At 37.4% G+C, this 22,572-nt stretch overlaps 1 pseudogene; it reads left to right on the top strand.

Moving 5' to 3' along the window:
* On the top strand, nt 8,265-10,555 carry LOC107610966 (annotated as a pseudogene).

Genomic DNA, 22,572 nt, shown 5'->3' with positions numbered 1-22,572 from the left:
TTTCTTGAAGTTGATACTCTGAATGCCATATTGGCTCAGAACAAAATATTGACTCAGCAAGTCAATATGATTTCTCAGAGTCTGAATGGAATGCAAGCTGCATCCAACAGTACTCAAGAGGCTTCTTATGAAGAAGTAGCTTATGATCCTGAGAACCCTGCAATAGCAGAGGTAAATTACATGGGTGAACCATATGGAAACACCTATAATCCATCATGGAGAAATCATCCAAATCTCTTATGGAAGGATCAAAGGCCTCAACAAGGCTTTAATAATGGTGGAAGAAATAGGTTTAACAATAATAAACCTTTTCCATCATCGTTTGTTGGGAGGCAACCCAATGTTTAATTATCTAATTTTCATTGTTTTTCATGTTTTATTAGGTTCATGATCATGTGGAGTCACAAAATAAATATAAAAATTGAAAACAGAATCAAAAATAGCAGAAGAAAAATCACACCCTGGAGGAAGACCTTACTGGCGTTTAAATGCCAGTAAGAAGCATGTTTTGGGCGTTCAACGCCAGAACAGAGCATGGTTCTGGCGCTGAACGCCAGAAATGGGCAGCATCTGGGCGTTTGAACGCCAGAAATGCACCCTGGAGGAGAGCTGGCGCTGAACGCCCAGAACAAGCATGGTTCTGGCGTTCAACGCCAGAAATAGGCTACAAATGGGCGTTCAACGCCCAGAACAAGCACCAATCTGGCGCTGAACGCCCAGAGTTGTGTGCAAGGGCATTTTGCATGCCCAATTTGGTGCAAGATTGTAAATCCTTGAATACCTCAGGATCTGTGGACCCCACAGGATCACCTCAGGATCTGTGGACCCCACAGGATCCCCACCTACCTCCACTCACTTCTTCTCACCCCTCTTTCACACAATCCCATAAACACTCTTCCCCAATACCCTTCACCAATCACCTCAATCTCTCTTCCCCATCACCTCTTCACCACTCACATCCATCCACTCTTCCCCATAAACCTATCTCATAAACTCCACCTACCTTCAAAATTCAAAATCAATTTCCCACCCAAACCCACCCTATATGGCCGAAACTTAACCCCCCTCCCTCCCCTATATAAAGCCTTCCATTCTTCCTCATTTTTACACAACACACCCCTCTCTTCTCTTCTTGGCCGAAACACACCTCCCCCTATCTTCTCCATCTTTTCTTCTTCTTCTTCATCTAATTCTTTATTTTCTTGCTCGAGGGCGAGCAAAATTCTAAGTTTGGTGTGGTAAAAGCATAAGCTTTTTGTTTTTCCATTACCATTGATGGCACCTAAGACCGGAGAATCCTCTAGAAAAGGGAAAGGGAAGACAAAAGCTTCCACCTCCGAGTCATGGGAGATGAAAAGGTTCATCTCCAAAGCCCGTCAAGACCACTTCTATGATGTTGTGGCCAAGAAGAAGTGATCCCCGAGGTCCCTTTCAAACTCAAAAGAAATGAGTATCCGGAGATCCGACATGAAATTCAAAGAAGAGGTTGGGAAGTTCTAACAAACCCCATCCAACAAGTCGGCATCCTAATGGTTCAAGAGTTCTATGCTAATGCATGGATCATTAGGAACCATGATCAAAGTAAGAACCCGAACCCAAAGAATTATCTCACCATGGTTCGAGGAAAATACTTAGATTTTAGTCCGGAAAATGTGAGGTTGGCGTTCAACTTGCCAAACATGGAAGAGAATGCACGCCCCTACACAAGGAGAGTCAACTTTGATCAAAGGTTAGACCAAGTCCTCATGGACATATGTGTTTCCACCTATGCAATTCGGCTGGGATTGACATAGAGGGAGATATCCTCATTAAAGAGGACAAGCCCATCACTAAGAAAAATATAGAGCAAGCAAGAGAGCCCATTCATGGAGCTCAAGAGGCGCATGAAGCTTATCACCATGAGATCCCGGAGATGCCTCAAATGCATTTTCCTCTACAAAACTATTGGGAGCAAATCAACACCTCCCTAAGAGAACTAAGCTCCAACATGGGACAATTAAGGGTGGAACATCTAGAGCACTCCATCATCCTTCATGAAATAAGAGAAGATCAAAAAGCAATGAGGGAGGAGCAACAAAGACAAGGAAGAAACATAGAAGAGCTCAAGGACATCATTGGTTCCTCAAGAAGGAAACGCCACCATCACTAAGGTGGACTCATTCCTTGTTCTTACATTCTCTGTTTTTCGTTTTCTATGTTAAGTGCTTATCGATGTTTGTGTCTTCATTACATGATCATTAGTAGTTAGTAACTATGTCTTAAAGTTATGAATGTCCTATGAATCCATCACCTCTCTTAAATAAAAACTGTTTTAATTCAAAAGAACAAGAAGTACATGAGTTTCGAATTTATCCTTGAACTTAGTTTAATTATATTGATGTGGTGACAATGCTTCTTGTTTTCTGAATGTATGCTTGAACAGTGCATATGTCTTTTGAAGTTGTTGTTTAAGAATGTTAAATATGTTGGCTCTTGAAAGAATGATGACTAGGAAACATGTTATTTGATAATCTGAAAAATCATAAAAATGATTCTTGAAGCAAGAAAAAGCAGCAAAGAACAAAGCTTGCAGAAAAAAAATAGAAAGAAAAAGAAAAAGCAAGCAGAAAAAGCCAAAAGCTCTTAAAACCAAGAGTGAAGAGCAAAAAGCCAATAACCCTTAAAACCAAAAGGCAAGGACAAATAAAAAGGATCCCAAGGCTTTGAGCATCAGTGGATAGGAGGGCCTAAAGGAATAACATCCTGGTCTAAGCGGCTAAACTAAGCTGTCCCTAACCATGTGCTTGTGGCGTGTAGGTGTCAAGTGAAAACTTGAGACTGAGCGGTTAAAGTCAAGGTCCAAAGCAAAAAAAGAGTGTGCTTAAGAACCCTGGACACCTCTAATTGGGGACTTTAGCAAAGCTGAGTCATAATCTAAAAAGGTTCACCCAATTATGTGTCTGTGGCATTTATGTATCCGGTGGTAATACTAGAAAACAAAGTGCTTAGGGCCACGGCCAAGACTCATAAAATAGCTGTGTTCAAAATCATCATACTGAACTAGGAGAATTAATAACACTATCTGAACTCTGAGTTCCTATAGAAGCCAATCATTCTGAACTTCAATGGATAAAGTGAGGTGCCAAAACTATGATGATTGGAGCTATGTTTCATTGATAGTTTGGAATTTATAGTATATTCTCTTCTTTTTATCCTATTTGATTTTCAGTTGCTTGGGGACAAGCAACAATTTAAGTTTGGTGTTGTGATGAGTGGATAATTTGTACGCTTTTTGGCATTATTTTTAGTATGTTTTTAGTAGGATCTAGTTACTTTTAGGGATGTTTTTATTAGTTTTTATGTTAAATTTACATTTCTGGACTTTACTATGAGTTTGTGTATTTTTCTGTGATTTCAGGTATTTTCTGGCTGAAATTGAGGGACTTGAGCAAAAGTCAGATTCAGAGGTTGAAGAAGGACTGCTGATGCTGTTGGATTCTGACCTCTCTTCACTCAAAGTGGATTTTTTGGAGCTACAGAACTCAAAATGGCGCGCTTTTAACTGCGTTGGAAAGTAGACATCCAGGGCTTTCCATCAATGTATAATAGTCCATACTTTGAACGAGTTTAGACGACGTAAAAGGGCATTGAACGCCAGTTCTACGCTGCTGTCTGGAGTTGAAAACTACATAACTATTTTATATCTGCCTGACTGAGATTTACAAGGTGACCATAGCTTGCTTCATACCAACAATCTCCGTGGGATTCGACCCTTACTCACGTAAGGTATTACTTGGACGACCCAGTGCACTTGCTGGTTAGTTATGCGAAGTTGTGAAGATATGTTTAGACCATGGTTCTGTGCAGCCATTTTTGGTGCCATCGCCAGGGAATCAATTTCGAACAATAATTCACAAACTGAGTAACAATTTCGCATACCAGTTTCTCGTATTTAATATGTAATGTCTTGTGAAAACTTAGGCTAGACGACTTAGGATAAGTTGGATTGAGAATGTTGGATTTGATTGGTAGTTTAGTTGACAATGTATGTTTGATTTGTTGAGGCATGAGAAATTCATTGGTTTTGTGACATGAATATAGTTGATGATGGTGGAAAGATGATATTTGAAGTGTATGATGATGTAGGTTTTGATGAGTATGTATATTGTTATATTGAACTTGAATTGTTGGATATGATCATGATGATGTGTATTAAAGATGTTGTGTTAAACATGGGTTGTTGGATTGAAAACTTGATGGAGATGGTAAATTAGTGTATTAAGGAATGATGTGGTGTAGTTGAGTTTGGTTTTGAGCCACTATGGTAAGATTTGATAAGTTTTAAAGGGTTTGGGGTTGAAATATTTTGGAAGTTGAGTTTGGCAAAATTCTGCATAATCTATTTTCTGGCAGCCGCTTCAGACGCTTTTTGGGAACGATCTAGCCATCACAATTGGATAAAATTAATTTTTCTTTAATCTATGTGATGTGTAGATCAATCCTACAAAATTTGGATAAATTTTAATGGTTGGATTAGGAGATATAAAGTTTTGAAGTTTATTACTTTAAAGCTGATTTTCTGCTGTTGCATAATCAAACCAGCAACTTTCCATGCTTATATCTCCCAATCCTGACTATAATTTTGAGTGGGACCAAAATGACATTGATACTGGGACTATTTTCTTGTTTGTGTAGAAATTTCATACTTTCATAAATTGTTTTGAAGAAGTTGTGCTTGTTTTAAAAATAGAGCTCTTAGCTGTTTTGACAGCGAAACCAGTTTTTAAAAGCAAACTTGTAATCAGTATAACTCTCTCCAGAAAAATACTTTTTCTATGAGAATTTGACTAATTTAAAGCTCTATAAGTATGTTTTATTTCTGAAAAGTTTCAGATATATCAAATGAAAATATGATTTTTGGTGAATTTTCTAAGAACAGGGTAGCTTTCTGTCCTAGTGCAGAGCTTTCAAACTTGAAACCAATTTTTGCAAGAGAAAATGACTTTCTTTTTTATTTTACTCACGTAACTATTTAAAATGGGTTTGGATTTCTAGGATACTTTCGTTTTGAGTCTAGAGACAGAGAATTAGGCTTGTAATCTTCTGTGGACGGATTTTTGGACAAAATGAAGTGTGTGAAAAGGATGATGTTATGAATGATGACAAAATTGATAATCAATGACTGATAATGAATGAATAAATGAATATAATAAATGAAGTTGAAATGAGATTGTTGTTGATGAGTTATAATTGATAATATGAATTGAGATTGAATGAGTATATGTCCGAGATACCTGGACAGTAGCAAGGATTGTGGTTCGTCCCGCTTGCTCCAGGTCAATGCTTGAGATACCTGGGTAGTAGCAAGGATGGTGGTTCATCCCGCTTGTGATATCTGGGTAGTAGCAGTAGTAATGGTTATTCCACTCGCTCTAGGTTGAGCTTTTAAAATCCCGCCTGGGTAATAGCAAGGGGGTTGTTACTCAAACCCACTTGCTCCGCGATGGGTGTTTCAGTCCATGGTTAGCTACCAGAACGTGTCGGGTTGGCTATATAACTGACAGATGATATCATCAGCCATAGGACAAGCATGCATCATATGCATATTGTTTGAATTGTTTGTTTGCGCATTAATTGGGATTACCTAAGTGATTATAATATGCTATTTGTTATATTTGCTATCTTTATTACTTGTATTTTACATGTGTTTGCCTTTGTTTGCTTGTTTGTCTTTGTAATTTCCCCGGAGATGGAAGATCGGAGGAAAGGCAGAGAAGTTAGGGATTTTGTTAGGCTTAAAGACTTGATTAAGTTAGGAATACTTAGAAAACCACCTTGACTTATGGCTTCTACTGTAGTCTTTAAGTTTTATAATCTGAGTGTCGGCACTCTTAGATTGCCTCTGCATTCCCTAGACCTTATATCTTATATATGCAGGCACCTTTACCATACTGAGAACGCCCGGTTCTCATCCTATACGATATTTGTGTTTTTCAGATGCAGGTCGAGAGGCACCTCGACTGGCGTCTGGAACTTCTGCAGCGAAGTGGATTCATTTTGGGGTTTTACTTTTGGTCTTTTGCTATGTGTATAGACTCTCCTCAAATATATGCTTGTATTATTTTGCACCTCTTAGAGGTTTATGGAGAACCAGGATTTATTATATATGTATTTTGGATTCTGGGTTATGTATATATATGTATGTAAATATTCTCCGGCCAGCTTTAGCTTCGCAGGCTGAGTCAGGAGCTTGTTATTTTGTATTCTTGACCCTCTGTTCTTACTTTTATTATATATGTTTGAGAAATCTAGTTTTCTTCATACGCAAGTAATCTCTTTCCTAAGCGTTGCGCTTTTATTTTTGCGATTTGTTCTTACCCATTCTTCAAGGCTCCTAGTATACTACATTCTTTCAACTATTATATATATTTATATTTTATTTTAGAGGTCGTAGCACCTCGCCACCTCAGTTTTCCATCTTAGGTGTAAAGCTCTGTGTGGTAGGGTGTTACATGTGCAATTATTGTTTGGAGACTGAGGCCAGTTTCACCTTTGATTTTTTTACATTGGTTTTGGAATATGATTCTAATGTGTTTTGTTTAACTTATAATATTTTCTGTTTGTTAATTTATGCCAATGCTCCACGGCTTAACTATTGCATTTACATGTTTGTTAATTTATGCCAATGCTCCTCGACATGGTCCTCTCTACCTTCATTAATCTCTGATTGCTGTTTCATTTTCCCAGCATTTTTCATTAGTCTCTGAAATAGATATCCACACTTTGAATAACTCCTCAAAGTAATATAAGCATTCCATTTGGTGTGAGCACTGCTCAAGAATCCACTGCTTTGTTATAGCTTCTAGATTAGGTGTGATGTTGATATTATGTTCTAGCTGTTATGCTTATGTTTTGTGGTTTTTGCACACAATTTCGTAATGGTTCCACTTGATACTAGGTATCTGGTGTTTGGCTGCTACCTTCTCTATGGCCGTGTCTGCTGTTTTTGTTTGGAGTAACCAATGAGGTTTACTCAACTTCACCTTCTCTTCTCATAAATTATCAAGAACTTCCCCCCCCCCCCCCCTCTTCTGAGCAAGATGATGAAGGAAGTGGATAGAAAATGGAAAGCTTTTATTTTGTGTATGTCTATTATCTCAAGTTCTCAACAATGTTTGAGAGATATATCTGTAAAGCTGTTTTCTCCAAGCAAAGTCCATTTTGCTCTATCATAGACCCTTTCTTTTTCTATCACTAGATGTAATCGCCTGGCAATAGAAAATAATATTCCCATAGAAGTAGCTTTATTGAATAAATTGCATAGTGTGCTAAGTAGTAACTTTCCTTAAAACTACTACCATATATGTTAATGATGCATCTCAGATTGTAAATGCTTCATTTTTGTTAAACCGTGTGACAATGTCTCCGAGGTTTAGTCTGACGGTGCAGCTGGTTATGCCACTGCCACTACTACTAGCGATAGCATCCAGAGGTTAGTTGGTGTAAATTCAAAGCATTTAATGATAAAATTGATTTTAGCTGGTTATGCCACTGCCATTACTACTTGGCTTTTACTCTAACTTCAAATGTGACTCAATCTGCCATTTCTGATAAGCTCTTGTATATACAAACAACACACTGTGAAATCATTGGTTTTCTTTGGATTATGAAGTTGGCAAATTGTGTTGAAATTGGGCTCCCTACATTGATTATTCTAGTGATATTGTCCCAGGTATATTACTTTCTTAAGAGATGTCCTATTCTACTATTTTAATTGTATCAACATATCCTATTTCAATGCTGCCACTTTCCTGCACCTATAATATATGACTCGAGTTTCTAATATATCACTAAGTTAAAACACCATAGTTTGAGGCAAATAAAGCTTGTTTAAACCCTTTATAGCCTGCATAGTTGTTTTATTCCTTTTCAGTTTTCTCTTTTTTCTTAGACTTGGAGGAAAGGAGGCAAAGGTGCATGCAGTAGCTTCATTCAACTTCATTATTGATTTTGTTAATTAAAGTCAAATTACAACATAGAAAGAAACCCAAAGTTCAAAGTAGTTGTGAATAATTTCTGGTGGAATAATTTATCTGGATAAATCCTAGGATTGTGATTTAATTGGAGGTCAGTTTTTTCTTCTTCAACCTCTTAGTGATTTACAATAGTAGTTATTATTTGTTTATCTATTTATTATTTGATTATTTTTGGAATTTTTTTAGAATTTTAAAATTTAGTAATTAATTCTTTTACTTCTTGTTCATTGGGGGTATAGGTGCAGTGGAGGTGAGATGTTGCTTTCGTGGGCTATGAGGTCACAATACAAATGGATGTTTCTGCTGAAAAGATGATATTTGGTGTGGCTAGGATTGATCTTGAAAGAAGAGCAGAGCTAATCAAGGTTGGATGAATCTTTTTTATGTCACTTAAGCCTAACCTAACACTTTCACATGCTCTTAGTTTATGTCTGAACATGCTTTTCATGAATATTTTTGTTGATGGTAGATGAGTTTAATGATAATAAGGTACTTGTATCTTTAACATACAGAAAAGTTATACTTCACCAAGTTTAAAGTGAAACAGAACAGTACCATAAATTATTTATGCCTTTAGCATTTTCTAAATTATCTAGTTAATATGCATGGATACGGGCATACGGGCATATCCTCTGAGCCTAACTGGCTTGATGCCAGATAACACTTCAAGGATGTCCTGTAGAGGCCAGAGGCTATATCATCCTTTGAGTTGTGCCACGTGGTCTGAGTACACGGTTATCGATGTTAACTACCTTGTTAAGGTTGATCCAAGCATTAATCCAGCTCATGGCAGCTTCATCTCATGTGGGTTCTCAATTTGCTATGGAGCTGCATGGAAGGAAGCTAAGGTTGAAAGTGGATCAAGTGTTGTTGTTTTTGGTCTTGGTGCTGTTGGATTAGGGGTATGATTATCTTTGTCATTGGTATATGATTATAATTTTTAGCCTTCAGTTTTTATTAATAATGAATTTCCTTGTAATGCAGGTTATAAGTGTAGCAAAAATGTTGGGGGCAACTAAGATAATAGGGATTGACATAAATGACATGAAAAGAGAAAAAGGTGAAGCTTTTGGAATGACTCACTTTATAAATTCAAGTAATTATGATAAATCTCCTTTATAATTGGTTAAAGAATTGACTGATGGACTTGGTGTGAATTTTTCATTTGAGTGCACTGGAGTTGGCCCTTTGCTTACTGAATCATTAGAAGCTACAAAAGTGGTGTACAAATAGATTTTATATAATCCTTCAAAAATTGCAAGTGAATCTAATTATAACTTTCTCATGTATAGGGATAAAGTAAAACAATAACACTTGGTGTAGGAACTGAACCTTTCGTATCGTTTGGTTTATTTTCTATTCTTTTTGGAAGAACTTTGAAAGGATCAATATTTGGTGGGTTAAAATCCATATCAGACCTACTCATCATAGGTGACAAATGCATTAAACAGGTATATTCTCAGTCCACATACATAACATAGATTAATTAATGGTATATTCTCAGTCCACATACATAACATAGAGTTAATTGGCACATCTACGTCGATCTACCTTCAAGTTATATGCGTGCCACTATCTTGGGAAGTATTTTTAATGATTGTTGAACGACTTCTAAATCAAGTTACTATTTTAATTAGAGATGTAGGGGAGATCTTTGTTCTTATTTAGTATGTTAATTAGAGACTAGCTATGACTGAATAGAGTGTTTTATTTTTGGATTGTAATCTAGAGTTTGATGCATATTAATTAGAGACTAGCTATGCATGTATATATATTGGGTAGTTGCCTTAATAATGCATATTAATTAGGTGGCATGCATATATATTAAGACAACTATTAACCTTATATGCTATGCATATTAATTAGAGACTAGCTATGCATATATACTGGAATAATCTCCATATTTCCATTGACAGTTGTGAGAACCATGGATTTCACAAATGATAAAATCAAAATCAGCAGCCAATACTTGCTTCAATCCTCTAATCTAAAGATGATGTTTACTTTTTCTACGTTAATCTACTATGATGAGTATTTAACATATGTTATCTGAACTTCTAAAGATAGGATGTTCCCCTGTCACATTATTGTTCATTTTTATCTTGAACCAGTCATTATCTATATCCTATATTTCTATTTTGCAATCACATTTATCGCACCACATTTGGATGAAATAGGGAATCCTGAAGCTTTGGGTGCTGAGCTATTAGATACACTAGTAAAGATGGCTCCTACTAAAGAGGAAGAGATAAAACTCAAAAACTACAATGCTGACCTCTCAAAACTTGGCTCAGCGGAAAGGTTTCTTAAAGTTATGCTTGATATCCCTTTTGCCTTTAAGAGGTTTGAAGCTATGCTATATAGTTCTAACTTTGATTTAGAAGTCAACTATCTCAGGAAGTCTTTTCAAACCCTAGAGGTCTGACTTGCTTGATCTTTCACCTTGTGATCTTTAATTTCTTGGCTGTATCTGAGAAACTAATTGATAATCAGTTGTTCATGTTTTTCAGGCAACAAGTGAGGAATTAAGGAACAGTTGATTATTCCTCAAACTCCTTGAAGCTGTTCTTAGAACAGGAAACAAAATGAATGTCAGCACCAATAGGTAATTTACCGACAGATTTTTACTAGTTACCGACAAATTTTTCCTCGGTAAATTCTCCCCTACATTTCCCTTGGGCGTCAAACTTTTCGACGGATTTTTCGTTGGTAATTAGAGACAGATTTTTCGACGGATTTTCTGTAGGTAATTAGAGACAGATTTTCAGACAGATTTTTTGTCGGTAATTAGAGGCAGATTTTCCGACAGATTTTTCACCGGTAATTAGAGACAGATTTTTCAACGGATTTTCTATCAGTAATTAGAGGCAGATTTTTTGACGGATTTTTTGTCGGTAATTTTTCGACAGTTTTTCTATCGGTAATTAGCAACAAATTTTCGACTGATTTTTCGTCGTTAATTTGAGCCTTGGAATACCATTCCAAACACTAAATACAAATAGAAAATCCGTTTGTAAATTCTTCAGTAAGATAAAATAGAATTTATTAGATTTTTTCATTGCAAAATAAACCTGTTTTCATACAAAATAAATATAAGTTTAATAATTACAAATTTTTATCGAATTTGTATTTGAATATTTATAATATTACAAAAAATAAACAATTTCAGCCTTAATCCTCGTGATTTCTTCTTTAGCATATTCCAGAAATTGCTTTGTGGAGTCGAAGAAATTCCTCTGCATATCTGGCTTCTCATATTTCAATACCAGTCGCACTTTATCGAAGTATTCAAACCTCGGGTCATTCTCCCTAGGAATTGCAATAAAGTGTTCTTGTTATTGGCAATGTGATAAACCCCAATTTCGTGGTTTATCTTGTGCTTAATTTGGGGGATTTTATCACCTTTTCTCACATTTATTCAACGAAATAGCATGGTTTTGCAATTCTCCCTTGATTTGTGCTTAAATGTAAAAACATGCTTTTTAGGCCTTAAATCGGTGATTTTAATTCACTTTAATTCCATTCGATGCCTTGATGTGTTTGTTGAGTGATTTCAGGATCATAAGGCACGTATTGGATGGACGAAATGAGGAAAAAGGCATACAAAGAGGAGAATGCATGAAGAAACAAAGATTGGAAAGGCATCAATGGGCGCGCACGCGTACAAGGTGCGCACGCGCCAAAGTGGTTTCGACTAGAGACGCGCACGCGTACATGCCGCGTCTGTGTGGATGAAGATTTTGTCAATCGACGCGCACGCACACGTGGCGCGCACGCGTTGAGACTCTTACCTGGCCCACTTAAAGGCAAAATGCTGGGGGCGATTTCTGAGCTGCCCAGGCCCAATTCCAACTTGTTTCTGAGTGTATTTCATGCAGAATTCAAGCTTGGGCAAGGGGGGAGCAATTGTTTGGCAGTATAGCATCATGTAGGTTAGTTTCTAGAGAGAGAAGCTCCCTCTTCTATCTAGAATTAGGTTAGGTTAATCCATCTTAGATCTAGGCATGATTTCTTGATTTTATCTTGTTTCTTTTCTAATTTCTTGTTTCTACTACTCTATTCTTCTTAGTTCTCTTGTCAATTTTACTTTTATGTCTCTTTATGTTTATGAATACTTATGTTAGATCTTGTTTACATTTAATGAAATTTAATGTTGATGTCCTTTTATTGATGATTTGAGTTGTTGATTCACTTTTCTGCAGTTGGTAGTTGATAGATTTTACTATTTTGTGTCATTTATTATGCTTTCCTTTTATGCCTTCCAAGTGTTTGATAAAATTCTTGGTTGGATGTTAGAGTAGATTTTGAGCATTCTTGGCTTGGGAAGGTAACTTAGGAACTCTTGAGTTACTAATATCCAAGTGATTGACGATTGAGAGCCATTAACTCTAGATCTCACTAATTGATTTGGTGGAGAACTAGGACTTATGGACTTGGGTTGACATAGCTCATTTGACTTTCCTTTATTAGTTAGAGGATGACTTAATGGGGTTGATCCTCGCCAATTCTCATGTTGTGGTTAGTGATTAGGATAGAGATCCTTGACCACCAACCGTTGCCAAGGCCTCTTTGTTATTTGAATTTCCTTGTCATTTACTTTTCATGTTTCTCATCCAAAAACCCCAAAACATACTTCATAGCCAATAATTGAGCACTTCATTGCAATTCCTTGTGAGACGACCCGGAGTCTAAATACTTCGGTTATAAATTCTTATTTGGGGTTTGTACTTGTGACAACCTAAATTTTTGATGTGGGAATTGTTTGTTGGTTTAGAACTATGCTTACAACGAAGTTATTCTTTCTATAAGAAGAAATTCTAGACCATCGAGCAAAACTCGTCTATCAAAATGGCGCCATTGCTGGGGAGTTACAATGGTGTTATGTTATTGGCTATTGTATATATGTTAATATGCTTCTTTGCTAGTTTTTGCTTGTTTTAGGAGTTAGTTTTTATTAGTTCTTATTAGTCTTTATTTTCATTTTCTCTTGCTATTATGAATTCTCATCACTTTGGCTATGAGTTTGGCTCAAATTATGTTGTAGGGAATGGGAACTATAATGACAATATGCATCAAGGATGGAACAATTAAAGGCGGGAGGAGCCTCAAAGGATTGATCAACCTTCTTGGCAACAACAACCTCCGAATTCTTATGGGTATAACTCTCATCCTAATGCATATCAATCTAATGGATGTGGTGACCCTTATTATGATTGTCAACAACCACCACCACATGCCTATGAACCACCCCCTTAACATGATTTTGAACCACCTTACTCACAAGCCCCCTACCACCAAACACCTCATTATGACCCTTGTCCTTGTCCACCATACCAACCACCTTATGAACCATATGAACCATACATGGAACTACTACCATTCTAACACAATTACTCTCAAGAACTACCTCAATATACACCAACTCCATACCCTTACCAAAATGAACCACCTTCCAACTATAATGCCTTCCCCTCACACAATGAACCCTCTCTTCCACCACCGCCCTCCGATGAAGCCTCCATGTTGGAATTGAGAGATCTTGAATCTCATATCTTAAGGTGACAAGAGGAGGATGAAAAGAAGTTTAAAGAGCTAGGAGCCAAGATGGCTATCCTAGTGGAAGCTGTTAGCAATATGGTCCTCTCCCGACTAAGCCTAAGCAACCAAGACACTCCCATTGACGAATTTGGAGAGGTAATTAAGGAGCATAGTGAGGGAGTGAATTTAGAGCTTCAAGGTGAAGAAGAGGAGTTGAATCAAGGAGTGCAACAAGAGGAGGAAGTTAAGATAATTGAGCCGGAAGAAGTGGTTGAAGCCTTTGAAGAGGTTGACCAAAAGATGGATTCAATCATTGAAGAATTCTTATGTACAATTGAATCCTCTCCAATTGGGCTGGACATGGAGATCAAAGAAGAAGATGCACAACCTCTCATGCATTTGGTGAGCAATGAAGAAGAAATTGAAATGGAAGCAAGCCACCAAGAGGAAGAGGTTGAAGTTGAGGAAAGTTATAAGGAGGTGGAGATAGTCAAGGAAGAGCACAAGGGAGTGGAGCTTGCAAGATCATTGGGACCACCCCTTCCTAAGTCACCATCCTACACAACATTCAAGTGGGTAAAATTCTTATCTCTAATCTTTACTTTTCCACTTGAATATGGTTTGATTGAGAATGATGGTCAACTTAGAGCTCTTTGTGGAGTCAAGAGTAGGAGAGAATTGGTTAGTGGGTGGAAATGCCAATCAAGGTTCCTTATGGTTGGAAACTCAAAGTCTAAGTACAATGGTTGGTATAGTTCTCAACTAAAGGAGTCTAGAAAGATGCTTTGGTATTTACTTGAGAATTCGGATCACTTCTCACCCAATTGGAATCATGATGATCAATTTAAAGATGGGTGTCAAAACAAAGTGTGGGATCCCGGATCAAACAAGGAAAATCAACTTTGGGAGCTCATGGTTTGTGAAGAACTCCATCAAAGCTTGAAGATATTAACATTGAAGAATGGAGCTTATTGGAGATTTAAGCATTGGTGGATGTTCCAAGATGGATACAAGCACAAGCCACCTTGATGAGGAGCTTCCCATAAGTCCAACTTAAGGACAATAAACAAAAGTGCTAGGTGGGAGATACCCCACCATGGTAAATTCTTTTTATTTTTCCCTTTTGTACATATTGGTAATTAGTTTAATTTCATGTTTTGTTTTGTTTGTTGAGTTTATTTGGTAGTTTAGTAGGTTAAATAAGATTTTAGAGTGTTTTGGTAGCTGTTTGGAGGTTTGGAATGCTTGGTTTGGTGTAGGAACTTGGAAAAATTTTGAAAAACAGAACACCAACCTGTGCGTGCGGGCACCTGGCGCGTACGCGCGCCTCAAGCATTTTCGACCATCAACGCGGGTGCGCCATGTGCGCGGACGCGTGGGTTGAAAAATCTCACCCCTCCATACATTGACCCGAGAGTTGTGCCGACACTGCGCTAGCACCATGCCTGAAGCACAAAGCACCCGCGCGTTTGCGCACCTGGCGCGTACGCGTCCTTAAAGCTAATCGCGCAATGCGCACGGACGCACGCTGTGCGCGTGTATGCCGATAGCACCACCTGCCCTCCTGGTACATGTTCCAGAGAGTTATGCCCAGTTTGTGCCTATTCTCTGCCTGCAACTCACGCGTGTGCGCACCTGGCGCGTACGCGTCCTTTAGCCAAACTGCGCATCGGCGCGGAAGCGTGCATGACGCGTCCGCGCCGGTCAAAAAAAAATTTTCTTTTCTTCCATCCTCTTTTACTGCATTTGCTTGTTTTCATTCATTGCATTTTAATTTTATTTTTGTAACTTGTTTTCCCTTTTATTTTCTGAGTTTTTTATTTTAATAATGGTGTTGGATTCTTATATTCAATTGTTGAGAATTTCTTAGTTAATCTTGGTGCTTTGTGACTTGTTTGGCATTAATTGTAATATTTTCTCTACACACAAGATTGGTGCTTTAGTCCTTCCTGACTCATGATCCCTTATTTTTATACTTCATCATCATTGAGTTAGGATGGGACCAAATGCTCTCATGCTTATCACTAATCTTGTTTGTGTCAATTATTGATTAAGCTTGATGCAACATGCTCTTCATGTCATGTACCCATGCTTTAACTTGTTCTTGCATCAAGTATTAGTTAATATGCCTTTGCTTGAATTACTTTCTCACTCACATGTTGTAGCTACCATGTATTTGAGAATCATACTTTTATTTGGCATTAGCCCCCGCCTATGTTCTAATTGCTTTCATATCTTTGTTGTAGGCTTAATTTTCTTTCTTTTTCTTTCCTTTTAGGTTAAACACCACGAAGGAAAGGAATGGAAAAGCTTTCAAATGGGGCAACAAACAAGTCCATCCGCACAACCTTTGGAAGAAGCTCATCAATTGTAGCAACCCATCCACCTTTCTCTTCTTTGCATGCACCGAGGACGGTGCAAATTTATAAGTGTGGGGAGGTCATCCGACCGATCTCGATGGATAACAATTTCCTTTCAACACCAATTCTTAATTTTTGTCTTTCCTCGTTAGTTGTTGCATTGCATGATAGGTTGCATGTTAGTTAAAATTTGTATATATTTTGCTTCTTCTTTTTATTTTAGGACTACTTGGTTAGGGTGATGATTTCTTTTCCAAGAAAAATTGTTCTAGGGCACCTACCAATTTAAAAAAAAATTTTGTTGAACTTGCTTGAAGAATTTATTTTGGAACATGGTTTTTGAGCTAAGAACACAAGCATGTGAGTTTTGAGCCCAAATTGTGTGGTTACATCTTATAACCACTTATTTTCCATTCTTGTGTGTATTGCTCTCTTTCTATGATTGTAATCTTTGATTTGTTTGATTCTTTATGTCCATTTTTCCATGTATATATGCATTTATATGATTGAGGTCATCATTTCATATAGCTCACTTACCCAAATAGCCTACCTTTCATCAACCCTTGTTAGCCAAATTTGAGCCTATTTAATCCCTTTTGTTCTTAATTATAGCACATCACTACCCCTAAGTGAAAAACAATAAATATCCCTTAATTTAGATCTTTGATTAGCTTAGGCTAGTGAGGGTGTGTATCATTTGGATATGGGAAACTTGGACATCGGTTGAGAGGAAAGTGTGTTTTTATATTTTTGTTGAAGATTTTTGGGAATTGGGTACATGCTTATGCATCAAATATGTAAAACCATATGCATTGATACGTTTGTATATATGGTGCACGAAATCGTGATCGTTCATTCCTTGGTAACGGCGCTACAAACTTAATACACATGTTCATAATTTTATTTCTTTTTCACAATTTCGATACAACTAACCAGCAAGTGCACTGGGTCGTCCAAGTAATAAACCTTACGTGAGTAAGGGTCGATCCCACGGAGATTGTCGGCTTGAAGCAAGCTATGGTCAACTTGTAAATCTCAGTCAGGCGGATTCAAAAGGTTATAGAGTTTTAATAATTAAAAGATAAATAAAACATAAACTAGGATAGAGATACTTATGTAATTCATTGGTGAGAATTTCAGATAAGCATATAGAGATGCTTTCGCTCCTCTGAACCTCTGCTTTCCTGCTGTCTTCATCCAATTATTCCTACTCCTTTCCACGGCAAGCTTTATGTAGGGCATCACCGTTGTCAATGGCTACATCCCATCCTCTCTGTGAAAATGGTCTAATGCGCTGTCACTGCATGGCTAATCATCTGTCGGTTCTCGATCATACTGGAATAGGATTTACTATCCTTTTGCGTCTGTCACTACGCCCAGCACTCGCGAGTTTGAAGCTCGTTAGTACGGAATTTATAACCCACAAACTTACCGGCAAGTGCACCGGGTCGTACCAAGTAATACCTTACGTGAGTAAGCGTCGATCCCACGAGGATTGATGGATTAAGCAACAATAGCGTTTGATAGGATTAGTTAGACAAATTGAAAAGAGTGTTTGAATATTTAAAGGGCATTTAAACAGAAGACAGGGAAATAATTAATGTGGGAATAAAATATGGAGAAGGCAGTTAAGGCTTCAGAGTTATCTATTTTCTGGATTGACTTTTCTTATTAACTATTTTAATCATGCAAGATTTAATTCATGGCAAACTATTTGTGACTAGACCTTAATTCCTTAGACCTTCCTAGTCTCCTCTAAAATTCATCTACTGCCAATTCCTTGGTCAATTAATTCCAATTAGAGGGTGATGATCAATTTCTAGTTTATATGCCAAAAGAATCCTAATTATCCAAAAATAAGGGGATTATATGTCACGCATCCCGTTAAATACAAACAATTAGAAATTCAGTATAATATATTTTCAAGCTGTTGTTCAAGTAAAGAGCTTTTCCAAGTTTTACAAGAACTCAAATAGAACATGGGTCATACTTCCGTTCCACCCAAATTCATAAAATAAAGAACGAAAATAATTATTAAAATATAAATCCATACATAAATTAAAATAGAGAAATAATAAAATCAATCCATAGAAATAGACAGAGCTCCTAACCTTAACAGTGGAGGATTAGTTGCTCATGGAATAAGAAATATAAATTTGTATGAAATAGTGTTGTGGAATGTTGTTCTGGAACCACCCTATTGGGATCCCTTTTATAACTAATCCTAATAATTTTAAAGTCTAATATCTAAAACTAAAAATTAAAATAATATCTTTTCTTAGAGTTAAAATTTGAATTTAAATTTGAATTAATTTAAATAATCAAATCTTCAATGGATGGATGGGGACCACTTGAATTGTCCATTCTGCAGCTTCTAATCTGTGTTTTCTGGGCTGGAAAATGAGTCAAAACAGCCCAGAAATCGCCCCCAGTGTTTTCTGTCAATTGTCCAGATCGCTCATGTGACGCGTCCGCGTCGTCCATGCGTTCGCGTCATTTGTGCAGATTCCATCCACGCGTTTGCGTCAGGCACGCGATCACATCATTGCGATTTCCTCCATTTTGCACGGTCGTGTGAGCCATGCGTCCGCGTCAGTATTCGCTGGTCATCTCCTTGGCTTCTTCTCTTTCTTTGCAGAAACTCCATCAAATTCCACCAAATGCTACCTAAAATAAACTGTATTGTACAAAACTCAAAATAGCATCCATAGTGGCTAAAATATAATTAATTCTTAATTAAATTCAACAATTTAGATGCAAATTCACTACGAAAAGATAGACAAGATGCTCACGCATCACTCGTCACAGCCATCCCTTCCCAGATCCTACTCGGAATACCACAGACAAGGTTTAGACTTTTCGAATCTCAAGAATGGCCGTCCATGGGTTCTAACTTATACCACAAAGATTCTAATATCTCGGACTCAGTCCTCTATATTAGATATCTAAGAGATACTCATTCTAGCTTGTTTGCATGTAGAACGGAAGTGTTTGTCAGGCACGCGTTCATGGGTGAGAATGATGATGAGCGTCACATAATCATCACATTCATCATGTTCTTGGGTGCGAATGGATATCTTAGAGAAGGAATAAGCTTGAATTGAATAGAAAAACAGTAGTACTTTGTATTAATTCATGAGGAACAGCAGAACTCGACACCTTAATCTATGGAGCGTAGAGACTCTACCGTTGAAAATACATAAATGATAAGGTCCAGGCATGGCCGAATGGCCAGCCCCTAAACGTGATCTAAAGATGAAACTAAAGATGTAAATACAATAGTAAAAAGTCCTATTTATACTAAACTAGTTACTAGGGTTTACAGAGATAAGTAAATGATGCAGAAATCTACTTTCGGGGCCCACTTGGTGTGTGCTTGGGCTGAGCATTGAGCTTTACACGTGTAGAGGCTTCTCTTGGAGTTGAACGCCAGTTTGTAACCTGTTTCTGGCGTTTAACTCCACTTTGCAACTTGTTTCTGGCGTTTAACTCTAGAATGCAGCATGAAACTGGCATTTCACGCCAGTTTGCATCATCTAAACTCGGGCAAAGTATGGACTATTATATATTTCTGGAAATCCCTGATGTCTACTTTCCAACGCAATTGAGAGCGTGCCATTTGGAGTTCTGTAGCTCCAGAAAATCCACTTTGAGTGTAGAGAGGTCAGAATCCAACAGCATCTGCAGTCCTTTTTCAGCCTGAATCAAATTTTTGCTCAGGTCCCTCAATTTCAGCCAGAAATTACCTGAAATCACAAAAAATCACACAAGCTCATAGTAAAGTCCAGAAATGTGATTTTTATTTAAAAACTAATAAAAATATACTAAAAACTAAATAAATCATACTAAAAACTATGTAAAAACAATGCCAAAAAGCGTATAAATTATCCGCTCATCACAACACCAAACTTAAATTGTTGCTTGTCCCCAAGCAACTGAAAATCAAATAGGATAAAAAGAAGAGAATATACTATAAATTCCAAAATATCAATGAAACTTAGCTCCAATCAGATGAGCGGGACTTGTAGCTTTTTGCCTCTTGAATAGCTTTGGCATCTCACTCTATCCATTGAAGTTCAGAATGATTGGCATATATAGGAACTTAGAATTCAGATAGTGTTATTGATTCTCCTAGTTCAGTATGTTGATTCTTGAACACGGCTACTTTATGAGTCTTGGCCGTGGTCCTAAGCACTTTGTTTTCCAGTATTACCACCGATACATAAATGCCACAGACACATAACTGGGTGAACCTTTTCAGATTGTGACTCAGCTTTGCTAAAGTTCCCAATTAGAGGTGTCCAGGGTTCTTAAGCACACTCTGTTTTTGCTTTGGACCTTGACTTTAACCGCTCAGTCTCAAGTTTTCACTTGCACCTTCACGCCACAAGCACATGGTTAGGGACAGCTTAGTTTAGCCGCTTAGGTGGTGCACAAAATTGTGATCTCAGGCAATGGCGCCAAAAACTCTGTACGCACGTATTAATAAATCGTTTTTCATTCACAATTTCGATACAACTAACCAGCAAGTCCAAGTAATAAAACCTTACGTGAGTAAGGGTCGATCCCACGTAGATTGTTGGTATGAAGCAAGCTATGGTCATCTTGTAAATCTCAGTCAGGCGGATAATAATTGATTATGGAGTTTTCAAAAATACTAATAAATAAATAGAAAATAAAGATAGAAATACTTATGTATATCATTGGTGAGAATTTCAGATAAAGGTATAGAGATGCTTTCATCCCTCTAAACTTCTGCTTTCCTGCTGTCTTTATCCAATCAGTCCTACTCCTTTCTATGGCTGGCTTTATGTAAGGACATCACCATTGTCAATGGCTACTTTTCATCCTCTCTGGAAAATGATCCTATGCGCTGTCACTGCATGGCTAATCATCTGGAGGCATCACCATGGTCAATGGCTGCATCCTATCCTCTTGTGAAAATGGTCCAAATGCTCTGTCACAGCACGGCTAATCATCTGAGGTTCTCGATCATACTGGAATAGGATTCACCCTCCTTTTGCGTCTGTCACTACGCCCAGCACTCGCGAGTTTGAAGTTCGTCACAGTCATTCAATCCCAGAATCCTACTCGGAATACCAAAGACAAGGTTTAGACTTTCCGGATTCTTATGAATGCCGCCATCAATCTAGCTTATACCACGAAGATTCTGATTAAGAGATCCAAGAGATAATCATTCAATCGAAGGTAGAACAGAAGTGGTTGTCAGGCACGCGTTCATAGGGAATGATGATGATTGTCACATTCATCACATTCATGTTGAAGTGCGAATGAATATCTTAGAAGCGGAATAAGTTGAATTGAATAGAGAAACAGTAGTACTTTGCATTAATTCATGAGGAACAACAGAGCTCCACTTAATCTATGGAGTGTAGAAACTCTACCGTTAAAAATACATAAGTGAAAAGTTCAGGCATGGCCGAGAGACCAGCCCCCTAAACGTGATCAATAGTCTCCTAAGATGAACAATAGATTAAAACTGAGACCAAAGATATCTAATACAATAGTAAAAAGTCCTATTTATACTAAACTAGTTACTAAGGTTTACAGAAGTAAGTAATTGATGCATAAATCCACTTTCGGGGCCCACTTGGTGTGTGCTTGGGCTGAGCTTGAATGTTACACGTGCAGAGGCTCTTTCTGGAGTTGAACGCCAGGTTGTAACGTATTTCTGGCGTTCAACTCTGGTTCGTGACGTGTTTCTGGCGTTTAACTCCAGACAGCAGCGTAGAACTGGCGTTCAATGCCCTTTTACATCATCTAAACTCGGCCAAAGTATGGACTATTATATATTTCTGGAAAGCCCTGGATGTCTACTTTCCAACGCAAATGCAAGCGCGCCATTTTGAGTTCTGTAGCTCCGGAAAATCCACTTTGAGTGCAGGGAGGTCAGAATCCAACAGCATCAGTAGTCCTTCTTCAACCTCTGAATCTGATTTTTGCACAAGTCCCTCAATTTCAGCCAGAAAATACCTGAAATCATAGAAAAACACACAAACTCATAGTAAAGTCCATAAATGTAAATTTAACATAAAAACTAATGAAAACATTCCTAAAATTAACTATATCCTACTAAAAACATACTAAAAACAATGCCAAAAAGCGTATAAATTATCCGCTCATCACAACACCAAACTTAAATTGTTGCTTATCCCCAAGCAGCCGAAAATCAAATAGGATAAAAAGAAGAGAATATACTATAAATTCCAAACTATCAATGAAACATAGCTCCAATCAGATGAGCGGGACTTGTAGCTTTTTGCGCTATTTTTCTTTTTTTTTCTATATTTTTTTTCTGCAAGCTTTGTTCTTTGCTGCTTTTTCTTGCTTCAAGAATCATTTTTATGATTTTCAGATTATCAAATAACATGTCTCCTTGTCATTATTCTTTCTAGAGCCAACATATTTAACATTCATGAACAACAACTTCAAAAGACATATGCACTGTTCAAGCATTCATTCAGAAAACAAAAAGTATTGTCACCACATCAAATTAATTAAACTAAGTTCAAGGATAAATTCGAAACTCATGTACTTCTTGTTCTTTTGAATTAAACATTTTTCATTTAAGAGAGGTGATGGATTCATAGGACATCCATAACTTTAAGACAAAGTTACTAAATACTAATGATCATGTA

Source organism: Arachis ipaensis, chromosome B08 (genome assembly GCF_000816755.2).
Source record: "Arachis ipaensis cultivar K30076 chromosome B08, Araip1.1, whole genome shotgun sequence".
In the NCBI taxonomy this organism is placed as follows: Eukaryota; Viridiplantae; Streptophyta; class Magnoliopsida; order Fabales; family Fabaceae; genus Arachis; species Arachis ipaensis.
This window is presented reverse-complemented; position numbering and strand designations above follow the sequence as displayed.